The 15,031-nt window shown below is 45.3% G+C and overlaps 1 long non-coding RNA gene across 1 annotated transcript; it reads left to right on the top strand.

The window, feature by feature from the left end:
* The first annotated feature begins 7,026 nt into the window (after nt 1–7,026).
* On the top strand, nt 7,027–14,087 carry LOC139272778 (uncharacterized). Its single transcript, XR_011594963.1, has 3 exons — nt 7,027–7,141; nt 8,198–8,362; nt 12,669–14,087. It is a non-coding gene; the product is annotated as an uncharacterized lncRNA (long non-coding RNA).
* The last annotated feature ends 944 nt before the right edge of the window (nt 14,088–15,031 follow it).

Below are 15,031 nucleotides of genomic sequence, written 5' to 3'. Positions count from 1 at the left end.
GTATTGGTGAGGCCACACCTGGAATACTGCGAGCAGGTTTGGTTTCCATATTTACAAAAGGGTATACTTGCTTTGGGGGGCAGTTCAGAGAAGGTTCACTAGGTTGATTCCGGAGATGAGGGGGTTGACATGAGGAAAGGTTGAGTAGGTTGGGCCGCTACTCAATGGAATTCAGTCGAATCAGAGGTGATCTTATCGAAATGTATAAGATTTTGAGGGGACTTGACAAGGTGGATACAGAGAGGATACAGAGAGTGCATGATCTTAGAATAAGGGGCCACCCATTTAAAGCAGAGCTGAGGAGACATTTCTTCTTTTGGAGGGTTGTAAATCTGTGGAATTAGCTGTTTCAGAGAGCTGTGGAAGCTGGGACATTGAATAAATTTAAGACAGAACTAGACAGTTTCTTAAATGATAAGAGGATGAGGGGTTATGGCTAGCGTGCGGGGAAGTGGAGCTGAGTCCATGATCAAATCAGCCATGATCTTATTGAATGGCAGAGCAGAATCGAGGGGCCATATGGCCTCCTCCTCCTCCTAATTCTTATGTTCTTATTATCGATCGATCCCCTGTACAGGCGGCAATGAGACCAGAATTGGGAGTCCTTCTGTGAAAAGCGAAGAAGGACAGAGTGTTCAGACTGCCCCCGTTTTGCTCTCTGTAAGATCTCCCATTCTGGGTTGTTACACTCGGACTCTGAGGTTAATAAACGGTTTGACCACCAACTAGAACTTTTTTTTCAATTGGAAAGGCCATGAAAGGGAATGCGGTGGCTACTATCTGAGTCTCAGCCCTAAAACAAGCTCTTAATTTGTTGGCAGGTGCTATAACACAATGGATGATAGCAAAGGGAAAGAGTAACCAGGGACCGTGTTTGTAGTTTGGCGGGAAATTCAACAGTGACGCTAAGGTCGAAACGGACAGTGAAGCTCCTTATCTAAGAATTCAAAACTATATCTACGGTTGGAACTTCAAAGGTTGTCAGGAAATAAGTACAGTAAACACAAAACGTTAGTATGCAGGTACAGCACGTAATGAGGAAGGCAAATGGAATGTTGGCCTTTATTGCAAGGGGGATAGAGTATAAAAGTAGAGAAATCCTGCGACAACTGTACAGGGTATTGGTGAGGCCACACCTGGAGTACTGCGTACAGTTTTGGTCTCCGTATTTAAGGAAGGATATGCTTGCATTGGCGGCTGTTCAGAGAAGGTTCACTAGGTTGATTCCGGAGATAATAGGGTTGACATGAAGATAGGTGGAGTAGATTGGGGTTCAGAAGAATGCAAGGTGATCTTATTGAAAATTATAAGATAATGAGGGGGCTCGACAAGGTGGATGCAGAAAGGATCTTTCCACTTATAGGGGAAACTAAAACTAGGGGATATAGTCTCAGAATAAGGGGTCACCCATTTAAAATTGAGATGAGGAGAAATTTCTTCTCTCAGAGGGTTGTAAATCTATGGAATTCTCTGCCCAAAGAGCTGTGGAGGCTGGGTTATTAAATATATTTAAGGTGGAGATAGACACATTTATGAGCAATACGGGAGTAAAGGGTTATGGGGAGCGGGCAGGGAAGTGGAGCTGTGTCCATGATCAGATCAGCCATGATCTTATTAAATGGCGGAGCAGGCTCGTGTGGACAAATGGACTACTTTGCTCCTATTTCTTAAATGATGATGTGTTTGTGCAGCTCTTTCAGAGAGGCTGTGGGTGGCGCTTAAAAGAGCCGTTGTGTTTGGGTTTGTTCTCTCAGGACAGCGCAGTTTTACTTGTAGCTGGTGTACTTGGTCACCGCCTTTGTCCCTTCTGACACAGCATGCTAGGCCAACTCCCCGGGCAGCAGCAGGCGTACGGCGGTCTGGATCTCCTGAGAGCTGATGGTGCGGCGCTTGTCGTAATGGGCCAGGCGAGAAGCCTCACCTGCGATGCGCTCCAAAATATCGTTCACAAATGAGTTCATGATGCCCATGGCCTTGCAGGAGATGCCGGTGTCGGGGTGAACCTGCTTTATCACTTTGTAGATTTAGATGGAGTCACTCTCCTTCCTCGACTTTCTGCGCTGCTGTCGACCTTCGCTGGGGGTTGAGTGACCCTTTTCTTCGCGGCTTTCTTGTCGGTAACTGTTTTCCACGGCGGTGGGGGGGGGGGTGGGGTGGCTGGGGGAGCAGGTTCAGCGGCCACCATCTCAGTCAGGACAGGTATCATGTCGCATGCGCGGCCTTTTAGGCAGGGACAAAGTGTGGGCGGGGCTTTAGGGTGTCTGTCAGTTTGATTGGTCACATGTTTGTGCCCAGGTCAGTGGCCCCTGAAAGGAACCTTGTTGGTCTGATTTTTGTCTGGTGACCCTGGGCCCGGGCTCATCCTATTGGACAAGCCCAGGCTCACCCTATTGGGCCAGCACAGGCTCATGCTATTGGGCCAGCACAGCCCAGGATAAGCCTATTGGGCCAGCCCAGGCTCACCCTATTGGGCCAGCACAGCCCAAGCTAACCCTATTGGGCCAGCCCAGGCTCACCCTATTGGGCCAGCCCAGGCTCACACTATTGGGCCAGCCCGGACTCGCCCTGTTGGGCCAGCACAGGCTCACCCTATTGAGCCAGCCCAGCCCAAGCTAACCATATTAGGCCAGCCCAGGCTCACCCTATTGGGCCAGCACAGTCTCACCCTATTGGGCCAACACAGGCTCACCCTATTGGGTCAGCCAGGCTCACATCTATTGTGATAGCCCAGGCTCACCCTATTGGAACAGCCCAGGGTCATCCTATTGGACCAACCCAGGCTCATCCTATTGGAGCAGCCCAGGCTCACCCTATTGGGCCAGCCCAGGCTCACCTTTTTGGGCCAGCACAGTCTCACCCTATTGGGCCAACACAGGCTCGCCCTATTGGGCCAACCAGGCTCACCCTATTGCGCAGCCCAGGCTCAACCTATTGGAACAATCAAGACACACCCTATTGGAACAACCCAGGCTCACCTTATTGGACCAGCCCAGGCTCACCCTATTGTGACAGTCCAGGCTCACCCGATTGGGCCAGCCCAGGTTCACCCGATTGGACCAACCCAGGATCATCCTATTGGACCAACCCAGGCTCACCCTATTGGGCCAGCGCAGGCTCACCCTATTGGGCCAGTCCAGGCTCACTCTATTGGGCCAGCACGAAAGGCCCAATGACCAGCAGAGAAAATCAGCATCTCATTGATTTTACTCTCACTCTATGCACAGCGGGTGCAGGTCTGAACCCAACCATGTAAGCTGGAAATGATGAACATCGGCCTTTGAATGCGGAAGGAGAAATGTTTGTCTGTTCTGTCTGTGGGAAAATATTTCAAATACCACTGTGACTGGAAAAGCACCGAGACACACACACACCCGAGTGTGAGTGTTCCAATGCACTGCCTGTTGAAAGAGCTTCAACCAGTTACAGAGCCTGAAAAAACATTGCACCATTCACAGCGGGGAGAAACTATGCGTGTTCTATGGTTGGACGAGGCTTCAACTGATCGTCCAACCTGGAGAGACTCAAGGACTCCCGCATAATGGAGAAACCGTGGGAATGTGGGGACTGTGGGAACGGTTACAGTTCCCCGTCTGATCTAGAAATTCATCGTTGCAGTCACACCAGGGAGAGACCATTCACCTGCTCGGTGTGTGCGCAGGGATTCACTCAGTCATCCGATCTCCTGAAACTCCAGCGAGTTCACACTGGGGAAGTGTGGGAAGGGATTCACTCAGTTATCTGAAATGCGAGTTCACAAGTGACTGCAGGAATGTGGTTCTACTGTTATTACTGCTGATAATCGCATTCTGACTGAATCGTGTTCGTTCTGTCATTTGGGATTTGTTTCTGCTGATGTTAATAACCCCGAATACTGGGATGGAGTTTAATATTGTGATGTTTCAAATAATACAATGTGTCGATATTTGATATCTCCATGATAAGGTGAGATAATTGATATCCTGTTACCGACTGCTCCATTTTGCGCCCTTTCTCCTTTCCAACTCTAGAGTGATTCAGTTCTCATGCCTTTGGTGACGCTCAGGCACAACTCTCAGTTCCCCATACCTTCCAGAGTGCCTCTTTTTGCCTTGGTCTCCAGGGTAGGGATAGCTAACATTCCCAGGATCACTAAACACAAAACCCAGTTTGTCAATTACGCTCACATACTGGACTTTTCGGGTGCCCCACAGCATCTCTCTCACCTTCGATGTGTGAATAGAGTATCATGCCTGCAAAGCTGCTTTCAATTTAAATTTGAATCCACTCAGTAAATGTATTTTTTAAAACATGTACAAGTAAACCGATCACATCAAATAATTGGCAAAGGTATACAGTCAACAAGATGAACAAGTAAAAACATCACGGCTCAATAACACAGTTCTATATTCACAGGAGAAAGTCTGATATCTAAATCCTCGAATGTCAGTTGGTGAGATGAGCGACTGAATCTCTTTCCACACTCAGGTGGTAAACGGCCTCTCTCTGCTATATTTCCACCCAACGCGCATCTGCATCCATTCCCAGAGTCCCCACATTTACAGTGTTGAGTCAGCTGGGCACAAGAGTCTCACAGGCTAGACGACTGGTTGAAGGTGCATCCACACACAGAGCATGCGTCCTGTTTCTCCCCGCTGTGATTGGTGTTTTTCCAAAGGCTGATGATAAGGTGATCCTGATCAATCTGGTGAATCGCTCAAATCTTGACATGATGTTTGGTTTGAGTTTCCCAGCTGCAGATCCTCCCCTTCTAATACCCTGCAAATGGAGGTTCCAAAAGTTATTACTTTAAGTATAGGATATAAATTTCCACTGTGGTAGGCATCAGAGCCGAGTCCAAACTTGCCCTCAAATGAGATCCATACACTTCCCAGTTGAGGTCATTTCCCAGTTGATGTCATTGGATCGGTATCAAGAGTAGGGGCACTGGCTAATTTTTACTCATATTTAGCCCAGTGGTACTGAGGACAATTATAACCCCTGGACTGCTGCCTTGGCTAAGATCAACTAACAGTCCAGATCAAGGATCGAACTTGGAACCTTCCTAATCAGTGTTGCAGAGTGTTCTAAAATTTGGGGGGTTGGGGGAGGGTTAGAAATAATATTTTGAAACAAATTTTACTCAACAAAACCTTCTGCACACTGCACAATTCTGAAGTCTTTCCAAATTAGACAAGCGTCAAATGGATCATCAAAAACAGTGAGACATTTTAGAAAGGCGCAAATCACTGAAATAGACAGCTTTACAATCACTGCACAGTACAGAAGGGAGTGACTGTTAATGGGAGCTCGGTTCGTGAAGTCCTCGAAACTCCGAAATAAATTGGACTGTTCCTTTAAGTATAAATAGGCAGTGATAAGTGAGTCCCTGTCCCTTTAACTATCTTCCCCATTCCCCCAGGCAACTTCTGAGAAGCAACAGCGCGCGGTCTCTTTGTATCCTGACGCAGCAAGCACCGCCTGATGGGCTCCCGCAGGCTCCTAAAGACCAAATAAAGTTTAAAAAAGCATCAGGTTAAACAGAAGAACTGAAAAGTGTGCACACAATGTCTTTGCTCTCTATATATCTATTATGTGCGTGTGTGTGTGTGTTAACTAAACACATCATTCTTAATGCCACAGAGATAAGTTATGCATCTGAGATAAGTTACTATCTTCGCCAGCATTATTTTCCAGCATTTTATTTCCTATTATTTACAATGTACTTGCAGAGTGTTTAATCCCTTTACCATTTATTGATAACCCATTGTCGTGTGTGCTCTTGTTTAGAAAGTGATGTCACACTGACTATTCCGTTACTAAGGTGACCATGTCTGTCCACAGTATTCAGTGGGAAAGGGGATTAAATCACACCGAGGGTAATGAGCAGACACCCACCAGTCTCTGCACTTTATTGTCCAGTGATCACCTCAACGTCACACAGAAGCTGCTCAGATTTACCTCCAGTGTGGATGGCTTGTGTAAGTGATGTTGAAAATGAAATTGTAGGGGTAAAAGAGGAGTTGGGGTGAGGGGTTTGGGAAGTAGGGGTAACTGAGGAGTTAGGGTGAGAGGTTTGGAGAGTAGGGGTAAAAGAGGAGTTGGGGTGAAAGGTTTGGAGAGTAGGGGTGAAAGAGGAGTTGGATGAGGGGAATTGGAGATTAGGAGTGAGAGAGGAGTCGGGGTGAGAGTTTGAGATAAATGGGATGAAAAAGGAGTTCTGGTGAGGGGTTGGAGAGTAGGGGTGAAGGAGGTGTATGAGTGAGGGGGATTTACTTCCCATTAATAGCCTCTGTTGAACTATGATGGGGTTTATTTTTCCTTTAATGTTTTGTATTGTGTGTTTCACTGAAGTTATACGTGGGGTTGCATTTCGTTGCAGGCACTGGAATGTTTCTGGTGAATTAAATGGGCAATATTAATTGGGAATAGATTTCTCTGGGATCGTTCTGTGCTGAATGTATTGCTGGGCTGCGGGTTTGCCCTCAGTCCCAGTGACGAGGTGCTGGTGACAATGTGGATATCTGAACGGAATATATGGAATTAAGGACAGTAAAGTAAACGGGATATATGAAAATGTATAAGCCATGGAAGAATAGCTGGGAGAATGTCAGATTACAAATAGTGCAACATCAGCATAGCTAACAGTCTGTCTCAAGGTTTCAAGTCACTAATCCTGCCAATAATATATAATTGTAACATGAAATACATCTGCAGAATTGCAAGGTCTCAGTTAATAGTCACACCATTAGATTGAAACATTTAGAGGCAATACTTGAGCTTTCAAGAAGAACATCTCATATAGATTGACTAATGAGTGGCTGAGTTAGACTGTCAATCTATTTGTATTTTGTTATCTGACTTCAAAACTGTATAACTGTTAACGCTTTACGATGTAACTTCACCTATCCGTAGGGAGTGTGTACGCTCTATCCAGAGAGTATATCTTCTGTCTGATAGGTCTTACTGGCCGGTAATAAAGACTGCTTTGTTCAAAGCACAAGAGGTATTCGACTCAGTAATTTTACTGAACCAGATTGAGGTGAAAGAATCCGGGAATTTACATTTGGTGTCAGAAGTGGGATCTCAACGGACGACTGCCGAAAACTTGCGAATTAAGAGCCAGACTAGCCTTGGACGAGACGAGGGGAAAGTGGCCACTGCAGTGAGTATGATTTCAATACTGCTCCAGTTTCCCCCGGTTTCAAAAGTCTGAGGAAAGTTTAGCCACTCGCTAGTTCTCAGGTAGGGTCTGAACGAGATCCAGGACAATCTGGTGAATACCTTTCAAACTTAGAATAGGGATAGAGATAGGGAAATTGCGCGATGACGCAAACCAAGCGGCGACTTGGAAAGATAGTTAGAGCTAGATAGGGATAGATGATCAATCATGGATCCAAAAAAAAAAAAAATTAATAGGAAAGAAAAGAGACTCTTGTGAATGTCTGTTTAAATGAGAAATGCTTCTGTGACTTTTACTGTAAAAAAAAAAGCCGGGGAGTTGTGGTTTGTCTTATCTCAAACAGAATGAAAGTTTGTTTTAACCCTTCGTAGTGTTGTCTTGTATGTGGGAAGTTTAAGAGTGTGAACCTTATTGAATTACGTATATTCGCATGATAAGTTACGGAGCCAGGAAATGCCCAAAGGATAGGTTTGTTAAAAAAAAAGAAAAAATTACATGGTCCCGGTGGTTAAAAAAAAAGAAAAACTTGTTGAAAGAAAACATTCAGAGAAGGCACAGCAAAACAACTGAGATGGATTCAAAAGGATTTTTTTTAAAAATTATATTAAATAACACGACCTTGAGGCTGGAACAATTGAGATAACGAAAAGCAGTCCACAGCCTACGTGCCAGACTTCTCTCTAGTTATAAAAAAAAGTAACGTACTAAATAGGTGCTAAAAAAAAATGTTCTGAGATTTTAAATTATGAAAAAAATAAATCACTCCTGTCCAATTGGCAGAAAAACTCCATTAAATTAGGGCTTTCATTGACTGATTGGATTTAAACTGTGCAGTAACGCGAAAGGATAGGGAAATTTGAAGACTGAAAGAAATTAATTGAGGCTCATAAGAAATCAAAATTAGAAATTTAGGCTCACAGGGAATAAAATGGGGATTTAAATAGAGGATCAGTGTTCAACTCAGGTACGACGAAGGGACCTTGAATATCACTTGGCCCGTCTAGGCTCTGATTGAATTTTTTTTTAAAAACCCCGCAGCAACTCGGAAGGTAGGGCCGACACGAACGCGCAGCGGTGCAGACGCACAAACAACGCGAGACGTGCGGCCGAGAGGAGAAGGGCCGAAGCGAACGCGCAGTGACGCCGACGCGTAGTGACGCAGAGGCGCAGCAACGCGAATCGCGAAAGTCAGTGCTAATGGAGGTAAGTCTTTGTAAGTCTTAAGTGTTTAGAGTTTTAAGTAAAGTTTTAAGTATTGAAATCGCGCGGCGACGCGGGTAAGTGTTAGAAGTCTTTGTCTATTTTGTAAATCACGCGGCGATGCGGGTAAGTGTTAGAAGTCCTTGTTTATCTTTTAAAGTTTAAAGTATCTTAACTCGCGCGGCGACGCGAGCCACGGGTCGACGCGGATTGCGCGGCGACGTGAACTGCGAGGCAACGCGGATTGCGCGGCGACGTGAACTGCGAGGCGACGTGGTAGTTTAGTATTGAAATCGCGCGGCGACGCGGGTAAGTGTTAGCATTAGTAAAGTTTGGTTATTTGGAGTTAGTTAAAGTCAGTGTTAGTTCTGTAAAGTCTGTGTCTATTTTTAAGTTTGTTTAAATTGCATGACGACACGAACGTGTAGCGACACAGTAATACGAGGGGCAGTGTGAAAATGGGTAATCAGTTAGATAAAACCACGGATGCGGATAGTCCGCTGCAAAAGCTATGTGAGGAATTCCCTGAAAGAGCTGAAGACTTTAGAAAATTATCAGGAGCCCTGAACAAATTATTAGGGGATGACCAGTGGCCTCTAGGTGACACTAGAAGCGTAGAGGTAAAAAAAAAGCACAGGGATTAATTTGGAGAAGGGGACGAGGAAAAGGGGATAAAAAATGTAATTGCAACCTGGCGACATTATTGTCAGAATTAAAAGATGCATCACTTCTATCGAGTTGGCAAACAAATGCTATTAAGTTAGGACTTGCATTGACAGAGGGAACACATGTTAAAACTGTAGACGTCTTAAAAAAAAAGAATGAATGTGCGCACGAGAAACTTGCTAAGAGATCCTCTGGGACCTCTGAGAAAGGTATTGATCAACTACAAGTTAAAATGGCTGGCTTTGTGTTAACCGAGGCTGATGATGAAATTGATGAGTGGCCACTGACTCAGCGCCCAACGGCGCCTCCCGCACCCCCTGGCCTCTTGCTCCAGTCCTCTTCCCAACACCCTCCACCTAACACTCCGGTAAAAAGAGTTAGGAACAACCACATATCACCAAAACAACAAACCCAAACTGACTCCTCATCCTCTGATAGCGATTCGGATCCCCAGTTCACAGGCAATATAGCCGAAAGGACCAGATCTCACACTCGAAAGGGCAGAACTATATCTCAACATCACAAACAGTCCCGTAAATTTTCTAGTCAACCTACCAGTCCAAGTTGTGAAAGACATAGCAAACACCCCCGCCGATCGAGACGCAGAACTGTCAAGCAGTCAGACAGCTCTGAAACATCCTCCGGCCTAGAAATGATTTCCAAGATCCCAAAGTCCCGACACCGATTCCCTGTCAGACCAATGCCAAACCCTGATGCACAACAAGCTGCAGACCACCTCTCTATAGATGTCTGTGATCTTCAAACAACGATTTGATTGCTCACGCTATCCAGACAGATGGAAAGGGCAGTTAGATATTATTGGCAGGAAAAGAAAGGGGAGGGGGGAGGTGCGCCCCCAACCCGGGTCAAGACTGAATACGTGACTAGAAAGGAAGAGCCATCTCGAGAGGAAGGATCAATAGAACCGTAGTGTGGCATACAGGATTGGATGGATCAGCAAGGATACGGTTATACTAAACAACCAAACGGCCCGAGCCCTGCTAATAAACCTCCCTATTGTCCCCGGCATGGTATGGGAAGAGGCCGGGACTGGGTAAGAGGAATTGACTGTTTTAATTGTGGGCAGGAAGGACATTGGAATAAAAATTGCCCCTACCGTCAGCATGGAAAAGGAAGAGGAGGGGGGTAAGGGGGGAGAGGAGGATCTTACACTAACTTCTCCCAGAAACAACTCCTTTGGTCAATTGTCCCCCGATTGACTACGCAGGGATCCTCCCCGGACGACAACCCATTCTGAATGAGTTGCAACCCTTTTTGATAGATACGGGAGCCTTCATGTCTTCTGTACAATCAAAGCTTAAACTCCCTGCCTCTACTGAAACACAGGAACTTTCAGGATTCCTGGGACAAATCTCGACATTCCCAGTGTCAGAACCGGTTAAAATGGGTTACCAGGAAGAATCGGTGGAACATCGAGTTGTTATCACAACCAATCTGGACTGTAACTTGATGGCTAGAGACCTCCTTTGCAAATTCCAGTTGCATTTGGAGTATGGAGATTATTGTAAAACAGGAAACCCTTAAGCGGCAGTATTATAGCACTAGAACCCCTCAGTGGTGGTCTCTGGACCTGCCGCAGGCACCCTATCACGTGACCCTAGCATACGATCCCAGTGGAAAGAATCAGGACCTGCAGAACTTTTATCAGGATCACGAAGGGGAAGTGAAGGGAATTCTATGAAGGGCTAGAGTGACTGGACTGGAAAGAGAGGCAGATTTTGTGGAAGTGGATAAGAATCTGTGGAAACAGCCCCTAACAATGGCACCGCATATTGCTCGTGAAGTATTAGCCCCTCACGATGCTAAAGATTTGGGAGTTATGGTACGCAAGGCCATAGATGAGGCTGACCCTACCAGCCGGGATGTGCAAATCGTAAAACATGGCCGAACAGTCCAATTTCATGGGGACCCCGAGAAGGTCTTAACGACTCTACAGCATCATACTGGCTCAGACATACCTGACTATGTGGATCCTCGTGTGGGCAGAGGACCCCTCCCAAGTGGGTTATACTCCCATTAATTGAGATCCCAGTGCAGGGCAATGTGGACTGGCCCTCTATCCGACAGAACCCACTGAAATCACAGGCAATCCTAAACTGACCTTTCGGCACTGTACTGCAATTAATCCGGCCTGTTTTCTTACTGAGCCACCCCAAGATGAGGAAGAACCCAGTCGTGACTGCTTTTCTTTAATTTAAGAGGCCACATCAGTCAGGGAAGATTTAGTTGATGTACCAATGGAAGATCCAGACTGTATTCTTACTGAGCCACCACAAGATGAGGAAGAACCCAGTCATGATTGTTTATGTATGTTGACGGAAGTACTTCTATTAATCCAGAAGATACACGAATCTCAGGATACGCCATAGTAAACCAGGAGAATCAGGTCTTGGAATCTGCCGCTTTGAAACCGCCTATTCTGCTCAACAATTCGCCCTCACCCAAGCCTGTATCTTGGCCAAAGATCTCAAAGTCAATATCTATACCGACTCTAGGTATGCCTTTGGGGTGGCGCATGATTTCGGACAATTATGGAAAAATAGGGGATTCCTAACCTCACAGGAGAATGAGATATCTCATAAACAGCTAGTATCCGATTTGTTGCAAGCCCTCATGTTCCCCAAACGCATTGCCATTGTCAAATGTACCGCCCATACTACCGGAAATTCTCTGGTTGATATAGGGAATCGTTGTCCTGACCAAGAGGCCAAACAGGCCTCTCGTGACCAACAGATGGTAGTGCCCAAAATTATGAGTCAGACTAAAAATCCTGCGAAGGATAAGTTAACCTCGGAAAAACCAATGCCAACCATCCAAGATATTATAAAAGCACAGGGGGACGCCCCTGAAAAAGATAAACTGTTGTGAAAATATTATGCATGTACTTATGACAATGTTTCTAAACTCTGGACCATTCCCGCGGAACAGACTTGCGAGTTGGCCTCATGGGTTATAGAATGTCTGCATTTTGCTACTCATTGTGGAGCAAGGGCAACAAGTGATACGCTTTTGGCTATTTGGTGGCACCCTAAACTCCAGGCGCTCACCCAGAACATCAGTAGTCGTTGCCTGGTTGGCCAGCAACATAATCCAGGGAAGGGAGTCCCCTGTGATTGGGGTAAAACGCCCCTACCCGAAGGTCCCTTTGAGACATTTCAGTTGGACTACATTGAGTTGCAAAAAGTTCAGTGTTACAGATATGTGTTAGTAATAGTAGATGTGTTTAGCAGATGGATTGAAGCCTACCCTAACCTGGACAATAAGACTCAGACTGTTGTTAAGGTGTTAATGAGGGAAATTGTTCCTAGATATGAGATCTCAGCTAGACTGATGACCACCTATGTTCTTTCTCTGACTCAGGCTCTGCGACTAGTTCACAACCAGGTTCAAGATGCTCACCTCGACCTCCCAGTTTTACCCGAATTGTCCCTCGTGGCACCAGGGAAGTATGGATTCGGAAGGGATTAGAGCCACAATGGGAGGGGCCTTTTTAGGTGTCACTCACTACCCCCACTGCAGCCAAGGTTGAGAGGAAAAGTGCCTGGGTTCACCTGCACCACTGCAAGCTCATCACCGTTTAAACAAATCTTGCTGGTTAGTCTAATTCCTGTTTCTGTTCCAGATCTCCTCCTCCCTATAGCTGAACAAGGCAGTTGAAGGACGATCAGTTTGAACTCTTACCTGTCAGACAGCCAAATACACTGACGGAGACCTGAAGAAGGGAAACGGGAAAACAGAACTTTTTTATCAGCTAAATAATTGGACTATTTATAAGATGAGACTGTGTCTGTATGCTACTGTCTGCATAATAGTGTTGATATATGACAGTTTTGGTGCACGGGAAGAAAGACAAAGGCGAGAGCTCCATGTAAACACCTTTTTGTATATGTCTTACGTTTATGCGGAAAAAGGGCACTTCACTAGATGCTGGGTGTGTTCACATATCCCTATACATCCCAAAGGGGGAATTCCTTTGCGCACCGTTCCCCTGACCCTAACTGAGACTGTTAGATGGATTCAAAGAAACGATATTGGAACAGGTAGCTAACCGCACTGCTGAGGCTCTGGAGGGCATCACAGCTGAAATGGTAGCGATAAGGACCGTAGCATTACAAAACCGAATGGCCCTCGATTACCTGTTAGCTGAGAAAGGGGGAACGTGTGCCCTGATAGGATCTGAATGTTGCACTTACATTCCTGATAGTTCAGAAAACATAACCCACCTTGACGATCACATAAGGAGGGAGGTGAAGAAGTTATCCACACCAGCAAAGGAACTTAGCAGGTTTGATCTAATACATGGGGCAATTATTCTCATCACAATAATTACCTGCTGTTTGATTGTTGGTTGCCTTAACCTCTGCTGTAAAGCAATGACAAGGTTAGCAGACCCTCTTGTGGTCAAGGGTTCCCGGGTTATGATCCAACAAACTAGAGAACTACTCAACAATGCAATACTCATAGAATGATCCTAAATGTTATCATGGAATGATAAAAGGGGGGATGTGGATATCTGAACGGAATATATGGAATTAAGGACAGTAAAGTAAACGGGATATATGAAAATGTATAAGCCATGGAAGAATAGCTGGGAGAATGTCAGATTGCAAATAGTGCAACATCAGCATAGCTAACAGTCTGTCTCAAGGTTTCAAGTCACTAATCCTGCCAATAATATATAATTGTAACATGAAATACATCTGCAGAATTGCAAGGTCTCAGTTAATAGTCACACCATTAGATTGAAACATTTAGAGGCAATACTTGAGCTTTCAAGAAGAACATCTCATATAGATTGACTAATGAGTGGCTGAGTTAGACTGTCAATCCATTTGTATTTTGTTATCTGATTTCAAAACTGTATAACTGTTAACGCTTTACGATGTAACTTCACATATCCGTAGGGAGTGTGTACGCTCTATCCAGAGAGTATATCTTCTGTCTGATAGGTCTTACTGGCCGGTAATAAAGACTGCTTTGTTCAAAGCACAAGAGGTATTCGACTCAGTAATTTTACTGAACCAGATTGAGGTAAAAGAATCCGGGAATTTACAACAACAAATCCAGGGACTACTTGCATTGTGACGCCAAATATAGGGTTCACTTACATTGTGATACCAAATCCAGGGTCCACATAAATTGTGATACCAAATCCAGGGACCACTTCCATTGTGATACCAAATCCAGGGACCACTTACATAATGACATCAAATCGAGGGACCTCACAGTGTATGGCACCAAATCCAGGGACCACTTACATTGTGATACCAACTCCAGGGACCACTTACGTTGTGAAACCAAACAAGGGACCACTTACACTGAGGCATCAAATCCAGGGACATTTATACTGTAACACCAAATTCAGGGACCAGTTATAATGAGACATCAAATCCACGATGAATTACATCGTGACACCAAATTGAGGGATTACTAACACCATGACAACAAATCCAGGGACCAGTAACACTGAGGCATCAAATCCAGGGACCACTTATACTGAGACTACAAAATTACCTAGGATATACGGCACAGAAATGGGCCATTCAGATGAACCAGTGATGTCAGTGTTTATGCTCTGCTCGTTAATTAGAGAGCCTCAGTATGGGGAATGGTCATGCTGGTGAAAGCAACTCTAATTAGGGCGAAAGGTGGGTAATGAACAAAGATATTGTTATGCTCATTATAAAGGATACAACTGAGTACTGTATGCAATGAGTATGTGTGACATTAGCTCCATTAATTAGCTCCAGGTTGCAGGTACCTCGTGGGTGGCCTGCTTATATTCAGTGCTCCCAAGGGATGCTGGGATCCCTTGGGACTCCAAGTGGTAGGCCCTCTGGTGGTGGTGTGATACAAGTTGCCAAGGGTTACATACATAACATCACTCCCTCCCAAAGTCAGTAGTACACTTATTTACAGGGTGAGACAATCTGGGGCTTTTCGCTCCCTTGTCCATCATCTCGGTACAAATGCAGGTGTGGGTGA

The sequence above is a fragment of the Pristiophorus japonicus genome, chromosome 9 (assembly GCF_044704955.1).
Source record: "Pristiophorus japonicus isolate sPriJap1 chromosome 9, sPriJap1.hap1, whole genome shotgun sequence".
NCBI lineage: Eukaryota > Metazoa > Chordata > Chondrichthyes > Pristiophoridae > Pristiophorus > Pristiophorus japonicus.
This window is presented reverse-complemented; position numbering and strand designations above follow the sequence as displayed.